Source organism: Anser cygnoides, chromosome 2, assembly GCF_040182565.1.
Source record: "Anser cygnoides isolate HZ-2024a breed goose chromosome 2, Taihu_goose_T2T_genome, whole genome shotgun sequence".
Classification (NCBI taxonomy): Eukaryota; Metazoa; Chordata; class Aves; order Anseriformes; family Anatidae; genus Anser; species Anser cygnoides.
In genome coordinates, this window is record NC_089874.1 from 104,087,209 (window position 1) to 104,106,010 (window position 18,802).

The following is an 18,802-nucleotide window of genomic DNA, read 5'->3' on the forward strand; positions in this document are numbered from 1 at the left end:
CTTTGACCAGGTTCTTTAAAACTACTGTAAGCACCTAATTTTGCACCAGATCCATCCTTTTTATTTTTTTCAGTGCCCTATATTTGCCTAACAGGAACCTAGTATATATGTGCGTTTTAACTTACCAAATAGAAACCTTTTCAAATGATGAGCACTACCAAACCAAACCACTAAAAAAATTCTGTCCCTTGCTTAATGCAACTGTGATGCAGTGGGTGCAAGAATAGGAAATTTCCAGGTTTCTGATCTTTTTCCTAGAATATCATACAGAGAGCAAAACATTGTTTTCATTATTCTGTAGTAATAGCAATCTCTCTGCTACTTACCTTACTCTTGATGGTCAGAGGTAAGGCACAGGAATGGAGTATAGTCTTTTTAGTGAGACAGAAAGAACCTTCCTAAACAGAGCCTTTTCTTATTTTCCTCCCATTAGTATTATCATCTGCATCCAATATTTCCATACTTCCACAACTTGTTTTTTTAACTTTATCAGCAATATCTCACACATATACACTTTCCACTAAGAGCAATCTCTGGTAAATGTATAATGCAATATTAAGAATCCTAAAAATATTCTAGAAGATTTTGAATATTTTAAGTTTTACTGTTTTACTGATTTTGTCTCATAGTATTTTTTTCTAAGTTGGCTTTATTTCATATAAGCAGATCATGTTTCAGGTGAAAAAAAACTGAGCACTATTATGTGCTCCTCAAATGACCATACATTTAAAGGGGACTCAATAAAAAAGGATGCTTTATACTATATACTAAATATTATTGAAGGAAATGAAGAGAAATATATTGAAGTATAGCAAGCTGTGACACACCGTTAACCATTTTATTACCCGTAGTGTGTCTTGATGGACTCCTTTGGCTGTTTACCTGTCTTAGAAACTCTAAATAAAACCATTTTTTTAAACTGGTGCTTTATCAGCTGGAATACCATTGCTGCCTAAAATATTTTAATATCTAAGCTACACTTATCAGAACTGCTGTCATGTCACAGCACTTAGCAGAATGTCCCACTGTCATGTTAGGAGTTAGCACACCAGCTGAAACTTGTGAATATTAATTAACTGTATTACAATGATTTTTTTCTTTTAATTAATTAATTAATTAATAATAATAATAATTATTTTTCCCCATGCACCAGAAAAGCATTTATATAAAACATCTGGATGAGAACAACCTAGTCCCACCTGTAAAGTGGAAACTTTTTTCTGCAAATATTTAATTTCCTGAGAAAGCAATACCTTATTAAATTTCACAATACTGTTATGCTGGCTGAGTTTTGCTGAGAAACAACTAGACTGCATCCCTGTTCTAATTCAAACATTTTTGGTCAGCTAGATTATTTTTTTTCATCAACAAAAAAACACTGAAGCAGAACACAGCTTTTAGCACACCCAGGTGTCACTCTAATCGCCATCACTGTTCCAGTTATCAGAGTGGCGATTTTTTTTTCCCCACATCTCATTAACCAACAGGTCTTAACAACTTGTTGTGATGCTTAAAACTAAGTTCACCTTGGCAGCTGAGTCACTAACACTAATATAAACTTTCCCCTCAATACATTTCCCCATTTGGGTAGAGCAACCACTGTCTCAGATTTCCCCCTGATACTTCCAGAGAAGTCCTTGCTGATCAGACACCAATGCTGCAGCCATGCAATTCCACATCTTTCAGAGGGATTTCTTCCAGACTCCACAGAAATTACTAAATTTGCAAGTTTAGGAATACTGTTCGAACTGAGTATTTTTACGGCCAAGATATAAAATCAATGTGATGCAACTGAATAAATAACAAAGATTATCAGCTTTGTGTTTGACCCACTGCAGTATTCTCTTTGAAGATATCACACATCTCTCCCCGCCTCCCTCCCCCCTCCCCCCAAAAAAAATAAAAAATCAGCAACTAAAAGAACTGTTTCACCCTGTGAATTTTTATAAAACGTGCAATCAAAGAAAAGTTACATTTACCAGAGGGCAATCCAGCACTTTCCAGCATGACAAAGGTTCTGTTTTATAAATATTAACATATAGGTACATCAGCCATAGTCAGATTTTCTAAAGCTCATAAACATAACAGCAACAAACATGGCAGCTAAGCTATTTATAAGTGAAACAAATTGAGCTTTTCAGAATGCAATGAGAGACCTATAAGAAATGCCTTTACGGTTTAAAACAGCATAGCAACATTTAAAGTCTTTATTGTCTTTATTGTTGCAGATATCTGTAAGAACAGATGGTTTCAAAAAGATGTGTTTCCATTTAGGCTTTTGCTGTACTGTATTTATGAGAGTGTACAGTCACAAGACATATGCCACCTGGCTTTGAGCTGTGATTCATTCAGCTGCAGAACTGTATTAGATGAAAATCTTTTGAAACATTGAAGAAGTTGCTGGAATTTTGTAGCAATAAAATTCCTGCAGTTTAAAACAATCTCTCCTGTTTCAGTAAGAACATCTACACTTGATATTTTGTCCAGAAGAAAGAGTAAGGAAGAAGAAAGTGTAAATGGTAAGTGTAGATTCACTAGGTATCTTGTCAGTTCAGAACTATTTAACAGTGGTTGACAAAGACCAGTGAACATATCTCATAACCCGTATGAGTAATCAAAAGAAATAAGTTCACAAAATCTAGTCCTGAAATCTCATTTCCAAATTTAGATATAATGCATCATCCATAGGGGTAATTTATTTCCTTCTGCAGAAATATATGTGGCTGGGTACATGCACAGTTGTATAGGTTTTTTAGATGATGCTTTGTGGAACCCACTATTTCTGTTAGACTCCATCTGGAAGAGTGGAATATAATAGAGGATTAATGAAAGACTTTGCCACTATTCAGCCACTTCACTCAGTGGCTGGATATATATTTTCTAAGCCTGAAGTATAGACACCTATCTGCAAGATTTGTTCTGTATGGATATAACCATACTACTGACAGAAAGAAGCAAGGAGAAAGGGTAGTGACTTGCCGTTTGAATCTCAGCATGGGCTGCCAACATAGCCACTCTCTCTCATGTTCAGTGCTCCTTGCTGTGAATCTCAGCATCACAGACAAACTAGAAGTTTGGAAATATGTGGTGTAGGAAAGAACAAATTTTAAATCTCCACACAGGAATGCACCCAAATCAGAACAGTTTAAATTTGGTGACACATTTAGGCTTACATGGGAGTTCACCTCTTTCTATTCCATTCACCTAGTGCCATGGGATCCACAGTCAAAGAAAGTAAAATATCGGGGAAAAGAAAGCAAGCCTCAAAGCTTATGTGTGATAAAAAGTAACCTTTATTTATCAAAAAGTGAAGAGACATTGCTATGTTTCCCTGTGAAATAGCTAAAAATTTCAATAACCTTTTCTTTTATATCATGCCATTCTGATTAATTTCCTGTCTTGCAAAATATTTCATTTCTAATATGACTCTGAAATTTCATGAATCACAACTCATGTGCAAACCTCATGAGGTTCAACAAGGCCAAGGGCAAGGTCCTACATCTGGGCCAGAGCAACTCTAAGCACAAATACAAGCCATGCAGAGAATGGAATGAGAGCAGCTCTGATGAGAGGGACCTGGGGATGTTGGTTGATGAGAAGCTCGACATGAGCCAGCAATGTGCGCTTGCAGCCCAGAAAGCCAACTGCATCCTGGTGTGCATCAAAAGAAGTATGGTCAGCAGGTTGAGGGAGGTGATTCTCCCCCTCTACTGTGCTCTCATGAGACCTCAGCTGAAGTACTGCATTCAGTTCTGGAGTCCCCAGAACAGGAAGGACATGGAAGTATTAGAACGAGTCCAGAGGAGGGCCAGGAAGATGATCAAGGGATGAAGAACCTCTCCTACAAAGACAGGCTGACGGACTATAAGAGAAGGTTCCAGGGAGACCTTATGGTGGCCTTCCAGTACCCACAGGGGGCCTACAGGAAAGCTGGGGAGGGACTCTTTGTCAGGGAGTGTAGGGATAGGACAAGCAACAATGGCTTTAAACTAAAGGAGGGTAGATTTAGATTAGATATTGTGAAGAAATTGTTCATTCAGAAGGTGGTGAGGAACTGGAACAGGTTGCCCAGAGAAGCTGTGGATGCTGCATCCTTGGAAGTGTTCAAAGCCAGGTGGGATTGAGCTTTGAGCAACCCAGTCCAGTAACAGGTGACCCTGTCTATGGTAGGGGGGTTGGAATGAGATGATCTTTAAAGTCCCTTCCAACTCAAACCATTCTATGATTCTATGAAAAATGGGATGTTGTACATATGTTTCTGATCATTGTTAGATATACTTGACCAAATCCTGAAGTGAAGAATGTTTTCACTTTGGAAATATCTGAAAACTTACTTCTTTAAAAGTTCATTATTTAAGCAAAGTGTCAATACTGTTTTGAAACTTGACAGATATTTATGTCTTTAAAAAATAGTTTATTTTTATTTTTATTTTTATTTTTATTTTTATTTTTATTTTAATAGCAGATAAGTGTAAGACAACCCTGAAGACATCACCAGATACACATGAAATAGGTAAGTTGTTGATAATTTTCTTTGACTGATCAGCCACATAGGTAGGCCTTGGTGACCTTGTCAATGTTATTCGATGCAGGAGATGCAGGCCAGAGACTCTTAACTCATATACAATAAACAAAGCAGTAATTAAAGTTGTATTGCATATAGAAGTAGGTGTGCATATATTATTGTGTTAAATACTGCTTATGTTATAGCCAGGGCATAATATAAGATTTAGGGACAGAACTTTGCACTCCTTTCCATATATATTGTACAAGTCGTAGGTATGCAAGGGAATAAATAATGCATTACAAAGAGAAGTATAGATGTCATCAAACAATTGTTTTCTCACATGTGAATGCTTTAATTTTCCTGCACTTTTCACCCTGTGAGCTGGGAAAAGTTCATAGAAATTTTAATAAAGAATACAAAAAAAAAAAAAAAAAAAGGATTTTTAAAAGATCTCTCTCTTTAAATGCAGGAAGAGCTTTAAAAATAATCATCCAGTCCCAGAACTGAGATTTCAAACTCTACTTTCAGAAAATAGCACTACTTTTAATTTACTTGCACAGACTTCCAGCACATACAACTGTTGCATATATTTATCAGACTGATGTCTTTTGTGGGAATCTTCACTTTAGAAACCGAGGGGAAAAACTACCTTTATTTCACACAATCTGCTGAATGGAAGAAAACACCTTTTATTCACTCAGATACTACATGTTTGGATTGCTAATGCAGGTGCAGAAGCTTGCTTTTATAACAATAGTATCAGCTGGACTCATACTACCCTGCCATGGGGAATGGACTAGGGAGGACGACACATCTGGGATTAGTATGAGAACTTGGTAAGAAAAAAGTACAGCTTGAAAAAGCTTTACATATCTGTGCTAAATTGTTGCTGTTGCCATACATTGTCACAGCTGGTGGCTGCTCAGGGATCCAGTTTAAAGGAGATTCCCTTGGTACAGAAATGTAATAACACAGGGAATCTATTATTCTTTCCCTGTGATCTCCGCCAGAATAGAGACAGCCTTTTCATGCCTATGATCCAAGCTACCCTTTTCTTAACTAGGTAACTCATGAAGACACTCAAAGGCTGATCATACAAAAAGAATTTGCCAATACTCATTTAGTAATTGCCTCAATGCTGGCAATGTCTCAATATAGCATGGCAGTATAAAAGACAAAGGGCTTGGACATCCTTTAGCTCTGTGTTCTCTTCATCCCAAATCACCACTTTTGGTGGCATTAAATATACTACATTAAACTTAAACAAACTGAAATTGCATTGCAATACAATTTCTTGTTGTAGGGTTACTTTGAAGAGAGCAGATTCTGTGTCCCAACTCTGGCTTATGTCAAGGACACTTTCAAGTCCTCCAGTTATGTACTGTACTGAACAGTAGATCTTAATTTCTCAGTTCCGAAGGCACACCGTATTTAGTTAGGCCCAGAAAAGAAATAACAAACAAACAAAAATAACCAACCAACCAAACAAAAAACCTGATTAGTCCTGAAGAATTTTCTTTTTTGTTATATAGCATAGTATTTCAGTTTGAAATGTGTTTATGTTTCTAGGTTCCATTCTATCCCTGGAAATACTTGGATTTATCCATCATGTATCCTTCCATATAGAAGCTGAAAAGTTTGAGGATGTATTTAATAAGGAGGAAATTTAAAGGCACCATTTTCTACTATTAAAAATGGGTTATAATTTCACTATCTGATATCAGATATTGCATAAAAATACCAACTGAGAACATTATAGTAGCTATTTTTTACTGTATCATTAAAAAGCAAGAAGAATAATTAGAATGAGTTGTGTAATGGAAAGTAATGAATGGTAGCATACATGCTTTCCCCCTCTATATACTTTGCCTGAGAATAACATACAAATGAAGTACTCAAATGTAGCAGTGTGGAAATGAAACAAAACACCTTTTTAACAACTCGTGTCTAACTCCACAACAATGAAAAGAATGAATATTGTGCTAAGAAATTAAAACGATCATTCTTGTGCTTTGTTTTTCTAAACTTAAACCAAAACATGCTCCAGCATTTGGATCTAGTTTCACAACCTGTAGAAGAAGGAATATTTTAAACTTCTAAAATTTTCACTAGAAAACAAATGTCCCATCCTGCTATTACATTAAAATTATGGAAAATGAAGCCAGCCCTGTAGGTTTAATTTGCTAAGAAAACAGTAGTTCTCCCACTGTCAGATTACATGCAGAACTATGATAAGCCTGCTCTAAGAATTCCCTACTTTCATATAAAAATGCATGGTAAATTTCTCTAGGAAAAAAAAAAAAGTATACAGATGCATATTGGAAAGTTCTTCTAAATAGCAAAAATGCATACACAAAAATACATACAGAATATTGCAACCATTGCAATAGGTACTCAGCTTTAGTCAGATGAATCATCTGGATTTAATTTTGTGAGCACAGTAAAGCTAACAGTGCTGTTCCTCTGTCAGTGTCCATTTTTTTTTTTAAAAGTGAATATAACTCCACTTTCTCTTACCAAACACACTTCCCTTGTGCTAAATCATTCCTTCGAAGTTTACACTTTTGATTGGGAAGGGGCTGAGCACTTGTGCAGACAGAAAAATGATTTGCATGCCATTATCAGCACAGTATTTTGCAGCATCCTAGACAGACCAAGCCAAACAAGACTCTAAATGAGTCTCATTAATTTAATAATAATTAATACTGAATCAAAATAGAAATTGTTTCACTATAGTATTTCTATTGCTGTGCAATAGATTTAATGTATGGTTTGTAAATACTTGTTTGTGCACAGTTACACACGCACAAAAAAGAAAAATAGAAAAAAATGCTGGTTTAGTCCCTCCCACTTTCCCTTTAAAGACCTAATGTCTAGTGATATGAAGCTCTGTCTGGAGAAGTATTTATGCCATTTTTTTTTTTTCAGTGATATGGATGCACTTTATCAGCCTTGTATCTGCAGTCCCTTCTGATCACAAAATGGCATTTCATCTACAGTCAAGTAGTTTTGCCAAGTTTGCAGATTACCAGAGGGACCATATTTGTAGGCTTCAGAAACTGTTTCATACATTGTTTTCATGGATTAGATGTTAAGCATTATTTAAACAGAACACTCCCTTACTCATTAGCAGTTAACAGACTGAGAGCAAAGGAAACAGCTAACATTTATATCACAAAGTCATCTTTAATGGGAAGTTCTAGCAGTGGACTGGTGTCAGTTAAGTAAATGAAAATAAAAATAAGCTCTCTGAGAAAAATACAACCCTTTTAAAAATGAGAATAAATAATCTAACCCATAGCTAGCAAAAGCAATATGATAAATTACAGACTAAGAAGTTATATTGATCATGCATTTTCAATTGTCCCCCTCCTTTCATTCTAACATCTGAAATTCATAGAAATGTCTGTTTGCATAAAACAACCTCTCGCAGAGGTCACAAAAATATGGAATTTCCACCCACAATAAAGTCTGAGCTAATACTTGCCTTTTTCCATTTACAGAAAAACTGAAGTCTTCATAGAGCAAGAATCACATTTTCTTTCAGTGTCATGTACCTTTTGGCATTCAATGGTAATAATGACAATAAATGTAGCTCCTAGAGCCCTCTAATTATAGTCCATAGCTACATACTGTGCATATAACAGTGAAGCTTAGCATGTCTCTTGACCTATGGAAAGGTAGTTTGCTCCTTTTTATAGAAATAGCATATTTCACTTCGCCTCATGGCAAGTGGATAATGTGCCCTTCCTTTGCGTAAAATCTAGGTCTTTCTGTTTCAAGCAGTTGTTTCAGCCATCTGAGCTCTATAATAATAAGATTGTGTCATAAAACCAACTGTCCTCATCGTATTTACTCTATACTTTTGACCAAAGCCACATGGATGTTGATGATTGGGTATGATTTTATGACATTTATGGGTATAGTTTATCATGTCACTATAAACTTATTTCTTCAGAATGAAGAAATGCCAATGAAGAAAAATAACACATTGTTTCTTATATGGATATCCAAAGGGAACAACAAAGAAGTGTACTTAACGTGAAATAAAGGCTAATTGTTAAGATAAAATTTTCACTCAAATGAACTTCACTGTTACTGCATTCATTCACCCTTTTATATGAGTATTTCATCATGATATTTTTCTGTTTGTCTTATAAGAACTGAATGTGCTCTGACAGTTGTTTTCTATTATCTTTGCTTGAATTCTGTTGTAAAGCGATGGCCTCTCCTAACACAGTGAACAGAATTACAGTTCTATCATCTATTATATTTATACTAGAAAAAATCAGAATACATAATTGTATTGCATGTCTCAAATGATAGTCAGGATATATGTTGGGAGTTAGTAAGAGTTTCTTCTTTTTGCTAGAAAATTTCAACTGGAAATGAAAATAATTGAAATATTTAAGACAAAACGGATCAATTATCCAGATGTTCACTGAAATCTACCTGTGAGCTAATCTTTTGAGAATGATTACTGATAAGGTAATTTGCTCACAGACACTGTTAGTTCCTCTTGTCTGATATCAGTGCTTAACATCCTTGGCATGTTATATGAAATCCTGAAAATGATAAAGATGTTGTCATCAGAAAGTATACTAACAAAAGACCGCATAAATCATTCTGAAAAGTAGTCCAAAACTGGTTTTGGTTGTTGTTGTTAAAATAAATACTAGGTAAAGAACACAAATGTAATCAAAGTGTGAAAATATCAAGTAAAAGGACATTCCTAAAAGTGATCTTATTTTAACAAATTAAACCCAGTGATGTCAGCATAAGCCTAGCTGAATACAGATGTAGAATTCAGTTAGTTTATGCATGCAGTGTGATAAAAAAGGTTATGAGCAGATCTATGTTACAAGAAAGAGTAGTTTTCAAAGTTAAAATTAGCTTGAGTAAACTTTCTTATATATTTCAGTCAAAATTAAATTAATTTTGACTGAATAAAATTAAATTCAGTCTTATAAATTTCAGTCAAATGACTGAAGTATATCAATAGAATATGATATTTTTTTCTCTAAATAAATGTATGTTTTTCTCTAAATAATAAATGTATTATGTATTTTTTTCTCTAAATTAAACACTTCAGAAATGAATCTTTATTCCTAACTGTTGATAGTGTGTTGGATTATACTGATTGTACCTCTCAAAATATTGAAAATATGGTATTATTTGTGCTTACCCTCTCATAATGTCAAAAAAGTAATGTCTGCCAAAAAAAAAGTTTGGAAGATTTGAATTTAAACTTCTAAATTACTGGAAGAAGTTCAGTAATAGTTTTTTAATAAACAAAACCTTCTGTCAAAATGGAGCTACTTAAGAGTGTCTTTAAAAAGCTTATTTATTTTTTGGTCACACATCTACTTCATACATGCAAAAAAATAGTTAATATTTAGATGGTGGATAAACATCTCTGGTCTTCCTTTTCCTAGAAACTACAGTTATAATTCAGAACATGTTTTCTATTTTCAGCATGACTTTGGTTTGTAGAATTGTTAATTTAATTTCACATATTTCAGTACAGAGATACTATGCTTCTAGAAGCATTATATATACAGATAGATTTGACAGATAAAACGCATAATCATTGTTCTTGCCAGAAGGCAGAACATACGTTTCTGTTCCTTCCATCCTGGAAAAGGCTATATATTATTGTCACTACAGTGCTTTTATTAACATTCCAGGGCAGAGAACAAAATGTTTCATTTTTTTGAGTCACTGTAAAATATAACCTCTCCTTCTTCTTCCCTCTCTATTTTCAATAGGACTACAAAGGCCTACCATATTAAACATACTCCTTCCTCTAGGTAAAATAAATGATAGACTATTGCAGCCCTGAGACAGTTCGATCAAAACATAAAGGTGCTTGTTAGTAACTATAAGATGAGCGGTAGATACAATGTACAGTTTCTAAGCAATTAGCAATCAAAAGAAAAGAAGAGTTTAATGCATTTCCTCTTTCTCCTCAGATGCTAAACCACAGATCCAAGCAAATTCTCCAGCCATGTAAACATAGCTGCTATTCAAAAGAAGCTTAAATTTTGGAACATAGCTTCTTGGGTGGGAGGGACCCAACATAATACTGATTATTCACTTCTTGGAAACTCTTTACAGAAGAAAATTCTCAAAAACATCCTCCCACTGCCACCTCCCCTTCCTTCCCATCCTGAGGTATCTCAGCTATTTCTGGCTTCTTGAATTAACTCAGATTTTTCAGTAAAATGATGAAACTGAAATTTCACATTAGTGAAACAAGTGTTAGTAGTAAAAAAAATGTAACTGTAAAACAGTTGAGAAAAATATTTATTGCATAGTCATGATAAGAAATTAAGACATAATTATTTCTTTGATTTCAGAATCGCACACTAATAATGTTTTATGAATAATATCCTTTATCCCAATCATATACTTAAAACTACAATGGTGATTATATATAACATTTCTCCAAATCACCCTATTTCTCAGTGTGACAAAAAAAATAGTCTCAGAGATAAGCAGGTTATTCCCAATAATTTCCATGGCAAGTATCTACCAGAAGGATGAAATGATTGTATTATCTGTGCCAGCCCAACAATCCAGCTTCACTGCATAAGCTATGAGAGCTGAGAAAAGGATTTACTAAAAGCTTAGAGTGAGGAAAAGAAAAATGTTATTGCAGAAATGAAGTATTAAAAAAAAAAAAAACTTAGAATTTTCAAAATGTTCAGATTTTCATGGCCATAGTCTGCATAGAAAGGACGGGCATAGGTATCTGGAACTATTTGCATTGTTTTTATGAAACCTTGCCCTGACACCTGGCCTTGAGGATTGAGGGCTTTTTTGCAAAATCTAAAATACTTCCTATAATGACACTATACTCATAGCTTTTGGGAATTTAAGGCACTTACTTTCACAGGATTCACACACTTACAGTGAACAGGAGGAGTCACACCTTCAGGTTGGGTTAGCAGCTGTAATCATACAACTATCAATGCTGACTTCTATTTAGAGACTTACACCTTCCAGAGGCCTAAGGAAATATACACCTGCTGCAATATTAAGGAAGTAATCATCTAAATCAGAAAGGCAGACTGACCGATTTAGGGAAATTTAAATGTTAGATTGGTTCAGAACCACGGCCCGAGTATATTTTGTCCTCAAATGTGTGTGTTATTTCTTGCATCCCTGTTGGTGATCTAGTCTTTGAACACCGTCCTGAATCCCACAGCTGCAGCAGCCAGGAGAAAAAATCAAAATGGAGATTTGGGTGATTGTTCTAAAATTATTATTAACATCAGCAAGGCACAGATGCACCATTCAGTCAGAGACTGAATCTAGATTAAGCCTCAGAACATGATTTTATTTACTGTGAGTAAGTAAGAACATAGAACGGAGTGTCTACGTTAGCCATATGCCTTTACATTGGCATGATATCAGCAACAGAAGACAAGATAATACCAGATTTGATATAAAGTTCAAGTGGTATCTGGTTTGGCATAAAGTTTGCTTGCACAAAGCTACCTATCAAAATATTTTGAGTAATTCCAAATCACACAGCCATGGCATTTCTTATCAGACAGTAGGCACTTTCAAGCTGGATTTATTGTCTTGTCAAATCACAGTCTATTCCACGCATCAAGAGGATCATGAGCAAACAAGGGAACAAATTAATCAAGACAGCGCTACCACTGATAATAATTTATATATCTACATTATATATCAATATCCATGCACAGATTCTGCCATTAAAAATGAGCAAGCAAACAATACAACTGCAAATAGTTTTCATTAGATTAGCACTTGAAGTTATGAAGTCTTTCAACATGACAATACTCAGCAATACAATCCAATGTGGACCTGTAGGTAGACTTTCTTCTTTCTCCTTCAGTTTATTCTTCAGTGTACTGATGGTCATAGCAAATATGAAAACCCTGTACTGCTTATTACCTTAGAGAAAACTTGTCAAAGGCATTTGCATTTCAGTCTAATGGTGCAATATTGCAATAACCATAATTCTTTCATCATCACTATCCAGAACAGCAAAATGTTTCCTTTTCTCTTTGTTCCCGAAGTGGCTGTCATTAGGAAAGACACTTCCAGCTATCATGTGTCACTAAATGTGTCTATTACACTTTCCAGAGAAACTAGATTTAGTACAGAGAAAATACCAGGGATATAATTTTGCACACAGCCATAATGGCAACATATTAAAAATATATATATGTATATATAAAAAGTAAGTAATAGGTTTCAATACATAACAAACAAAACACAAATCCATATACTAAATAAAGGAAATTTTAGGCTGACCAGAAGGAGTTCCAAACGAAAAAAATTTTTAGCATATTAAAATGGTTACTATTAACAACTCCATTTATGATAGCAGATAGTATAGGTACACAATAGTAACATATAAAGGACAATTAACGGTGGTGAAATAAACATGTTTCTGATATGTAGAATACTAATAGAAATCTCTTTAGCAAACAAACTAGGAGGTCTCTTCAGCAGAGCTAAACTGACCCGTAACAGATTGGTATCTCACACTTCTTTGGCTTAGTCATATAACCAAGGAACACTGGACCCAATTGTCACCAACTACTTGCATTTCATAGACATTTGAGTGATAAGGAATAAATACACTTATGATCTATGAGAAATGAAAACAATGTTACGTAGAAAAGCAGCAAGAAAAGATTTTTTAAGAGGAACATAATGTATAATTGGCTACTTGTAAAAGACATGTAACTTAAACAGGTGTAAGAAGATCTAAAATATGCTGTATGCAATGTATTTTATGCCTGTGAAATCTGATAAACATAAGTAAAAATATGGATAAGATGGCTTTCTGTTTAATTCCAATCTTCGCTAAATTGTACTTTTTATCTAACAAACATTTCTGTGAAGAATAAATACCTGAATGTGAGTTGGGTTCAAGGTGGCAGCTATTAAGGACTAAATACATAATACACAAACATATACATATTTGGGTATGGCATATCCTGATATTTTTATCTGTACAGTTTAGAAGAAATTCCACATTGAACGAGCTATAACACCACTTCCAAAACTAATAGATGAAACTCTTCACACTGAAATGATTATTTTATAACAAGGTTCACCTTAACATGCGCTATAATAAGGTTTGTCTTAATATGTGCATCTTATCTACATTCATGTATTTCATTTTGGTCTGCATAATACTTTTTTTGTTTGCTTATTCACTGTGTAGGTTTAAAAATCCTGTTAACAAATTTGCATGAGATATTTGTGTAATGACCGATATATTCATAGTCATGGGTTTTGCATTCAGATTCTGTTATTAAAACTTGAGACAAAAACAAACAAACAAATAAACAACAACAACAACAAAAAACACAGCACACTGCAGTTATCTGGAAAAAAATGCTTCTTATAAATGTGTTTGGGTAAAGGAATGGCATATAAATTTCCAATAAAATGCTATGAACTAATTCTGAACAATTTTCTCTTAGGAAAAATTCTTGACAGGTTTATAGCTTCAGTGTCCACTTCAAGAAACAGCCAATTTCAAACAGTGTCTACTAAAATTGTACATACACCCTAGTATTACAGTTTAAGAACAGTGCTTGGCTGCCAGATGAGAGATGCCACAATTATTGTTAGATTTGAATGATTATTCCCTAGGCTAGTGAAAACTGTGAACACTCTGTAAAGTGTCAGTCAGTCATACTACCTCTAAGGAGAAGGTAATTTATTCCTCTGAGGTCAGAAAAGACAGAGTTCAAAACCAATTCTCTCTTGTCACTTCTGGATTAAAAAAAAAACATTTGCAAGTAGCAGGCCACTACTCACAGAATCTGGCTTTAGAGCTCCTACTGGCTAAAAGCTGTTTTCAGTGAAATAAGGGCATCCTCACTCCCCTACTATTGAGGTCAAATATTGCTTTAATGACAAGAGTAATGGTGTAGACTCATTCTCTAGGTATTAACCTACACTGCAACAATATATGTGTTGGGACAATTTCATGCTATGTGATGGTAATAAGAAGGCTTTACTAAACCATTTCCATAGTTGAACTGACATTCTTGGTTTACTTTTTTGTCTAATCACATTTGCAATGTAACTAAATTAAAGAAAGAGAATCTCCTTCATGCAGATGACTTCTAGGTCCACAGCAAATGTACAGGTATTTTATCACAGAAAATTAATCTACATTTCCTTATAAAAATCCAGCAGAGGTCCATGACCATCAGAACAAAGATGACCTTCAGTCAAAAAAGCCCTACATAATCACACAGGTCACTGAAGAAATGCTAAACTGTGTTTATGCCACAGTGAACTTCAGACATAAGTTATAGGGAAGGGTTTTGTCTTCTGTAGGTGAGCAGATTTAATTTTTTTTTTTTTCAAGAACAAGGATAACTTGCAGCAGCTCAGGACAAATGCCTTAAGAGTAAATTCTCTTTCTTGTCTAGTTATGAAGGTTTTCTCTTGCATCTTGCATGGTTTTGAATATTTAGACAAGGAAAATGAGTAAGCATCTTATATTCATACCAATGATACCATTTAAATTTTCTGTACATTTTCCTTTTTCATAGTAGCTATACACTAGCATAATGTCATTCATGTCCCTGAAAATGTTCCTGATTTACTGCAGCATAAGCAAAAAAAACCACCACTACCAACAACAAAAAACAGTCACACCTTGAAGGTAACAGCTTAAATTGTCTCCCTCTTTGGTATTTTATTATACAATAAACACCACTGCAAAATGTATCGCTTGTTCCCACAGTTCAATACAAGATTTGAAGTACAGCTAAGGTAATAAGAGCATGTGAAGAGGCATCTTAAGCCTTTCTAGATTTCTTCTGTCCTAAGACACCTTGGTGCTGGCCCAATCCATGAGCATAAATGCTGGTCAGCAAATCAAGAAATCATACAAAATGATAAAGAAGCTCAAGAAAAAAAAAATTCCTCATTCTTATACAAGATAAATAGAAGATCAATGGTCTTAGAGTATTGCAGCCATTGGCATTGAGAAGAGACCTTCTTCCAGCTGCACTACAGAGTCAAAATAGGTTATTGGTGCATATATTATGGCAGAAAAAATCACACGCTGGTACAGATAATGCTCAATATTTGCCATCCCTGCCCCCCTGCAGTTACTTCTTAAAAACAAGCTGCCCTAATTAATATATAGCAACAGTTAAGGAGAAAAACAAGACTCCTCAGAAAGAGATTCATAGAAAAGCACTACAACAGATTGACACACCAAAATGCACATACTTGATCAGAGGAAAGTGTTTCTATAAGAGGCATGGAAGGGATAAAAAACTGCTGAGCTATTTCTCAGAATTAAATACCTGCTCTGATGAATGGGGAATAATGAGACAGTTGACATGACTGAATATAATACATTTCCATTTCCTAATGGAAATGAATATAATACATTTCCATTTATATAATATATTTATATAATACATTTCCATTTCCTAATTTCATAAAATGCTCATGACATCAAATGTTTAGTAATGATAGACTGTCATCTCACAAACAGAAGCTCTGCAAAACTGCTGAGACACCCTGGAAAAATCTAACAGTAATAATGGATAAAAACAAACGGCCAGTCTGTCAACAATCATTCAATCAAATTGATGCTACATTTATAAAAATTACAATGAGAATAGGCTTTTTCAAATTAATGTTTAAGCTTCAACATTTATGTAAGCAGGCTCTGAACCCTACTTTCAGCAAGAGCATTGCTTGATAATATTTCTGAAACCTGGGACATGCACATGAGGAGCAGAGACATAAAGCATATTTGGGTACCTGCATTCCTGGTCTCATGCCATCAATTAATGACCAAGAAACTAGGAAATATGACAACTCCCCATTAGATGTTATATAAACAACGTACAGAAACCTTATTTAAAAGCAAGAATTGTTCTTATTTTAGCAAAAATATAGGACAGTATATGAGCACAGAAGTTCTACTTTGGCATGTTAGCAACAGGTATTTAAGAAGAAAACATTTTATTATCATTATCTATTTATACACATGTATGGAAAGGTAGCAAAATGAGGTGAAGATGAAAACTTGCTTGATGTTTTCACTAGCTTCAATGAAAAGACACCATAATAAGATTTTTTTTATTTTATTTTATTTTTCAGACAGTACAGAAGAGAATAAATCTCACCTGCTTAATTAGTAAAACGTGGGAAGAATGAGCAACAGTGAAAACAAGGGAAGAATATTCTTCTTGGAAACTGAAAAAAACCAGCTGATCAAAATCCTCTTAATAATATTTGGTTCCAAAAAAAACCCAACACATTAATTCTGTTGTCAGGCCATTGTACTTTTCACGGATAGCTAATTCTCAGCTAAGTGTTCTGGTAAGAAAGTAGATGTTTTACTGTGAATGCACGATAATACTGACTATAAGTAAGTTGTACCTCCCTGTTTAGGTCAGCTTGTATCAAAGAGACATGGGAACAGTCCGAGGTGGCTATACAGGGCTCAGCTGAATTTGTAGAGCAAAAAGGATTACTGGCAACAGCAGCTCCTACCAAGTATTGTCCATCAAGACAGAGGGTTAGAGAAGAACCTGTTTGCTACCCTGAATGGGGATGAAACTGAAAGACAGATGAGAGGCAAAGAGAAGATGCGTCCTTAGCTCTGCCAGCACAGGGATCAAGCCATGCCTCTCCCATCCAGGCTTCTGCCTGAGGCAGACTGGAGAAGCAGGTACCAGACCGGGATTTTCTCCACTTGGGCTGGGCTGAGACATTGGGCTGGTGGGACTCCGCTAGGAACTTAGCTGTTCATGTTCTGTTATGTTGCACACAATAGCAGTTCAGAGAAAACTAATGTACAGTCCCATTGCATGTGAACTTGGCCTAGCAGCAACAACATTAATATGAAGTCACTAATGATAGTAGTAAAGATATTTTCATTTCACCCTCACTTTCCAATTGAGGCATTTGCTGCTGAACAGCAAAACACCTCGTACCACTCATGGCTTTACTTCTCTGGTCTGTTGTTAGAATAGGTATGGCTTTATCATACAGTGCTACTTCATGCTGAATATGCATGTGGACGTATTTGGTCACAGGTAGGGAAGGACAGTGCCTTTGATATTTGTAAATGCCAAATCACCAAGCAGCCAACTCCAGCCTTCCTCTCATTTATACCAAATCCTGTCACTTTTCATTCTATCCCAGTTTGGTTGTGCATTTTTCTCTGCTTAATAGAAGAATATTTTGTGTGCTCTTGAAGTCAGAGCTATAAAATACCCTCTCAATAGACATTGTCATAGAATTTGGAAGGATAAACAAGCATCCAGCAGCTAAACAGCAAACTTACTTCTAGTATTCAAACGTGGAGCTACAAGGAGTTGGCAGACCAGCTTTGGAAAGGATGAAAAGCTTCCACTTCAGTGAAATCTTTTTAACTCTGCATTGGGAGGAAATTCCTATTATTCACAGTTCTTACTTCTGTGAAAATTATCATAGTGTCTTACAACATATCATTCTGATCAAATAAAAAGTTGGCAGGATATAAGCATTCACCAAGATGAAAAGGATTTTTTAACAAATAGAGAATGGAAGACATTCTAAGATTTTTTTGAACATTACTGAATAATGCTGTGATTTTTTAAATCAGTTCTGCACAGCAAAAAAATCACTATGGAGTTATAAAGAACATATTCTTATGGCTTGATTAAACTGAACATACTGGGTAGAGTGTCCATTATGGTTAAATTGAAAATGCTTACCATGAAATTAATAGTCTGCACTAATATCAGACTCTATGTTGTGTGCTACAAATATTGTCACCATAATATTGTTGCAGACTAATAAGGTGGGATACACATGATGGACAATTTCACAGAAACGTTATATTACTATATCTGAGATGTTGCAATGCTCTTTCTATAGCAAATATATTGCAAACTTCACAACAAACAATTAACGGGCAGGTCAATGTTATGTCACTTCAGACAAACAGTTAAATAGATATTTATATGATGTCATTTCAACTCATAAACATTGGGATATGAAGGGGATATTATATCTTTTTCCATTTAAAGTAGAACACAATCAATGGTATTTGAAATCCTTGTGAATCCTATTCTCATTACTGTACGCAAAGCTGGTATTATTAACATTCCCCCACTCTTCCAATTATACAGCCTATTTTCAAAACCTACACTGTTTTTAGATTATAATAATTCTTGTGAACATGTTATGTAGAGGTGTCAATTTTAATCATTTCACATTATTTGAAATAATTTCTGAAAGAAAAAGAAGCGTAAACAATTCCTGCAAATA

The 18,802-nt window shown here is 34.8% G+C and overlaps 1 protein-coding gene across 1 annotated transcript in view; it reads right to left on the reverse strand.

The window, feature by feature from the left end:
* Nucleotides 1–18,802, reverse strand: part of DOK6 (docking protein 6) — a 241,205-nt gene that overhangs the window by 18,879 nt on the left and 203,524 nt on the right. The gene's annotated exons all lie outside the window — the stretch shown is intronic.